Here is a 5,450-nt window from a genome sequence, read left to right on the forward strand (position 1 = left end):
CACCCAGTGAGCGAACCGGCCATCCCTATATGGGATCCGAACCCGTGGCCTTGGTGTTATCAGCACCGCACTCTACCAAGTGAGCCACAGGCCGGCCCAACACAGCACTTGGTTGTTGACTGCAGTCTCCCTGTGTTACTACAGAGCCCCAGATTCCCATTCTTCCCATCTCTCTAATATTTTGTATCCACTGACCACCCTCTCTCCGTCTCCACCTTCCCCTTCCCCTGGTAGTGGTTACTCCTAGTCTCTAGTAACCACTATTTTATTTTCTACTTCTATGGGATCAACTTTTTTGGCTCCTACATATAAGTGAGAACATGTGGTATTTCCTCTCTGTGTCTGGCTTATTTCACAACATAATTTTCTCCAAGCTCATCCATGTTGCTGCAAATGGCAAAATTTCATTCTTTTTTATGGATGAATAGTATTCCATTGTGTATATATACCACATTTTCTTTATCCAATCATTCATTGATGAACATTTAGATTGATTCCAACTCTTGGCTATTGTGAACAGAGCCATGATAAACACGGGAGTGCAGGTGTCCCTTTGACTTGTTGATTTCCATTCCTTTAGGTGTACACCCAGCAGTGGGATTGCTGGATCATATGGTAGTTCTGTCTGTAGTTATGTGAGAAATCTCCTTACTGTTTTCCATAATGGCTGTGCTAATTTACTTTCCCACCAATAATGTATAAGAGTTCTTCTTTCTCCACTTCCTTGCCAGCATTCGTTATTTTCTCTTTTTAATAATAGCCAGTCTAACTGGGGTGAGATGACATCTCATTGTGGTTTTGGTTTGCATTTCTCTGATGATTAGCAACACTGGGCATTTTTTCATATGCCTGTTGCAGGCCCTGTTTTTTGGGTGTGTGTCGGGGGAGGGGGTTGGTTGGGGTTTTTTTGTTTTTGTTTTTGTTTTGGCAGCTGGACCTTGCCCTTCGTGTCGTAGCACCCACTGTAGCCAACTGAGTTAGCTGGCCAGCCCAGGTCCTGTTTTAATCACTTTTCCTCTATCGTGTCACATAACACATAATTTTCATATGAACTTATGACAGGTTATTATCAATATCATTATCATGGGTATTGTCATGGTATAATGATCCCCACTTTCCAGATGGGGAAGCTGAGACACAGGGGGGCTGAGTGATTTGTCCAAAATCACAAGCTGGTAAACAGGGCCAGAATTTGCACTCCAGCTGCCTGACTCCAAAACCGTGGCTCTTTTTTTTTTAAAAAAGATGACTGGTAAGGGGATCTTAACCCTTGGCTTGGTGTTGTCAGCACCACGCTCAGCCAGTGAGCTAACCGGCCATCCCTATATGGGATCTGAACCCGGGGCCTTGGTGTTATCAGCACCGCACTCTCCCGAGTGAGCCACGGGCCGGCCCAAAAACCGTGGCTCTTGTATTAGTTTCCCAGAAGGTCTCAGGAGAATGAGAATCAGCTCTGCGTGGTTTAGTCTGCTCTGTCGGGTACCCTCTTGGGAGTTCAGACTCAACACATCCCTTCCCCAACCCACACCTTCCTCATTTCAATCAATGGCAGCTCCGTCTTCCAGGTGCTTGGACCAAAACCTCCCCAGCCCTCTCTTTCTGTCACACCCATATCCAGTCACCAGCCCATCTCATCATCTCTGCCTTTGAGAGACCTACAGAATCAGACCACGTCTCCCCACCTCTGCTGCCATCAGCTCCTGTCTGGACTTTTCCAGTCACTTCTACAGGGCTTTTGCTCTCACCCCCCACAGTTCATTATGTGCCCAGCAGCCAAAGTCATCTTTAGAAATGGGAATCAAATCAGGTTCCTCCCCAACTTAATACCTCCCAGTTATGTCTTATCTTGGTCAAACCCCTCCCCAAAAGACCCTGCCCGCTGAGGCAGCGTGCCCATGCCCCCCTCTCCTCTCCCTCCACCCTCCTCTGTGCTCACTCCGTTCCACACACGCACGCGCTTTCTTTTTTCCAGTCCTTTACCCCTAACCTCAGGGCCTTTGCCCCTGCCTGGAGCACTTTTCCCATAGATTCTTCTCAAACCTCAGGTTTCCCAGCAAATGTCACCCTCCCCCAAGAAGGCTTCCCTGATGTAACTACCCACCAGCTATTCTCTGGCCTCGCCATGTTTTATTTCCTTCACAGCACTCAGTATTAGCAGAAATCATCTTTTTTTGGCAGCTGGCCAGCACGAGGGTCTGAACTCTTGGCTTGTCAACACCACGCTCAAGCCAACTGAGCTAGCCGGCCACCCCTATTTGTCGCCTTTTTAATTTCCATTTCTCTGATTATTATTTTGTGTTAGCATCCACTGCCACTTCTTTTGTGATTTGCCTTTGTGTATATTAATCATTTTCCTATGATCCGTATTGGACCATCTGTTTTTTCCTTATTGGTTGATAGGTTCTTTATTTATGATGTGTATCAATCCACTGTCTCTTACATAGTTTACGTGTATTTTTTCCCATCCTGGTACTAATCTCTTAACATTGTTCACAGTATCTTTGTTAGTCCAGTGTTATTTTGCCTTTTTTTTTTTCATACATGTTTGTTAAATGAATAATTACATGGTGCCTTTGGAGAAATGAGGCTGAGGAATGCCAAGATTTACAGGATTCTTTCTGCCACCTCAGGAGTGAAGGATGGACCAGCCCTACACAACGATAAATGCTAAACTGTATGAATCGCTTGCCACATGTGAGACAGTGTTGAGCACATCACACACATGGAAATTGATCCCAGGAGGCCTGGGATTTCTGTTTCACAGAGTTCGGCACATAGTAGATGTTCAATAAATACTTGAATTACCTCATTGAATACTGATGACAACCTTATAAGTGATGTCCTGTGGGTTTTTTCCTATTATTTATCTTTTAATGACAGATTTATTGAGATATTTCACATACATTTTATCCTTTTAAAGTGGTTTTTAGCATATTCCATGGTTTTCAGCATATTCACAGAGTTGTGCCACCATCACCACATTTTAGAATATTGTCATCTGTACCAATTAGCAGTCACTCATTCTCCTGCTGTTAGTTTGCTACGTCTACCGTAACAGAGTGCCACAACTAGGTGGCTAAAAACAACAGAGATGTATTCTCTCACCGTTCCAGAGGGTGGAAGTCGAAACCACGGTGTCAGCGGAATTGGTTCCTTCTGGGGGCTCAGAGGGCAAGTCTGTTCCGTGCCTGCCTCCCAGCTTCCGGTGGTTTGCTGGCCTCCTTGGCCTTCCTTGGCTTGTAGAAGCATCATCCTCACTCTGCCTGCATCTTCACATGACATTCTCCCTGTGCATCTCCCCTATGTCCAAATTTCTCCTTAAAAGAACAACAGTCATATTGGTTTAGAGCCCGCTCAAATGACCTGATTTTAATTTGGTTACATCTGTAAAGACCCTATATTCAAATAAAGTCATATTCGGAGGTAGTGGGGGTTAGGAGCCCAACACATGTATTTTTGGGAAGAGGTGGGAATACTGCCTGGTTTGAACAATGACAAGTTAGTGGCCATCTAGATGCCCACCGTCTGCATGAGGGCCGTTGCTGCTGCCCCTTGCCCGCCACCCACTGCATCCCCTTCCTCTTGCCCCAGATTCAGCTGCTCTCCTAAATCTCACGTTAATCATTCTCTTTCTCTCACTACTCTTTTACCGTCCGGGATCACTTCCCTAAGTAATACGCTGTTTACTGTGCCTGTGTTCAGACCTTATAAAAATGGGATCATCCTGTGGTCATTCTTCTAGTTCTTATTTCTTTCACTAATAAAATTCTATTTTTGAGATTCATGTGGATGTGGGGAAGTTATTTACTTGGGGAGTACTGTTAGATTGTCCCCCCCCCCTTTTTTTTTAGATGACCGGTAAGGGGATCTTAACCCTTGACTTGGTGTTGTCAGCACCACGCTCAGCCAGTGAGCAACCGGCCATCCCTATGTGGGATCCGAACCCGGGGCCTTGGTGTTATCAGCACCGCACTCTCCCGAGTGAGCCACGGGCCGGCCCCAGATTGTCCCCATTTTACAGATGAGGGAGGATAGGAAGGCACAGAGTGATGATGGAAACTGCCCAAGTTCCCATGGGTGGAGCCAGAACTTGAACTGGAGCCTCCTTAAACCTGTGCTTGCCAACTCCCAATAAGGAGGAATGAGAATATTTAAGTCATTGGAACCCCTCCCCCAAACACACCCACCCATACACGAAAACACATACCCCATGCTCTCAGTGCCCACCAAAATCTTGTCCCTCTCCTTGATTTCCCCTGGTGACAGGGAGCTCATCATCTCCCAAGAGGACATACTGTCCTTCCCTATCTTTTCCACCTGGGCTGCTTTGGGAGTAGCGAGGCCTCAGTGCTTTGACTAGGGGATGTCTCCAAAGTGGAGGAAGGCGGACGACAGCTGAGTGTGGCTGAGAGACTGGGAGGCCTGGCTATGGGTGAGTGGTGGATCTTCCCGAGGGCCCCTCCATCCAGGTCTACTTCTACCATTCTCTGCTCCCAAAGTCTGATTGCTGTGTCCGCATCACCCAGACTCCCTTGTCCTCCAGCGACAGGCCGAGTTCTGCAGCAGGAGTCCGTCGAGATAGGGATTGGAGGACAGGGGTATGGGCGCCTACAGCTCCCTTCCGCCGGGCCTTGGGTTGACTTGTCCCTGCATGAAGGGCTCAGCTACCAGCGTCTTTTGAGTATCCCGTGACAGCTCTCTCCCCTTCCCCCCCAGGCTCTGAGTGGAACTGCTCCTACTCTGCCTGCCCTGGCTGCTGCCCCAGTCCTCCTGGGCTTCCCCAAATCTGTCTAGAATCCCTCAGGAAATGCTCCTTGGTGCCCAAGCTCTCTCCTGCCGAGACCCACCCTGACTCGGAAGCTGTCCTATTTCCTCCCGTTCCCATCAGGGCTACTAAAGGGCACAGAGGGCACGCAGGAGCCCACCCATGTCACAGATGGAAAACAGACCCTAATGCGGGTGTGTGTGACTGTCGTGTAGGGAAGACTGTTTGTGTCTGACAGATGTGCCTTTGGGTGTATATACTAATGTCTAACGTATTTAATATGCCAGGCTCTATTCTCAGCTTGAAATCGCTTAACTCAGAGGTTCTCAAACTTTTTCGTTTCAGAACTTTTTTACACTCTTATTGAAGACACCAAAGAGCTTTTATTTTTGTTTTATGATGTATCAAACTTTGCCATATTAGAAATTAAAGCTGAGATTTTTAAAAATTACATTCAAGGGGCCAGCCCGTGGCTCACTTGGGAGAGTGTGGTGCTGATAACACCAAGGCCACGGGTTCGGATCCCATATAGGGATGGCCGGTTTGCTCACTGGCTGAGTGTGGTGCTGATAACACCAAGCCAAGGGTTTGGATCCCATATAGGGATGGCCGTTTGCTCACTGGCTGAGCGTGGTGCTGACAACACCAAGCCAAGGGTTTGGATCCCATATAGGGATGGCCGTTT

Source organism: Galeopterus variegatus, unplaced genomic scaffold (genome assembly GCF_000696425.1).
Source record: "Galeopterus variegatus unplaced genomic scaffold, G_variegatus-3.0.2 Scaffold1254, whole genome shotgun sequence".
Taxonomy (NCBI): Eukaryota; Metazoa; Chordata; class Mammalia; order Dermoptera; family Cynocephalidae; genus Galeopterus; species Galeopterus variegatus.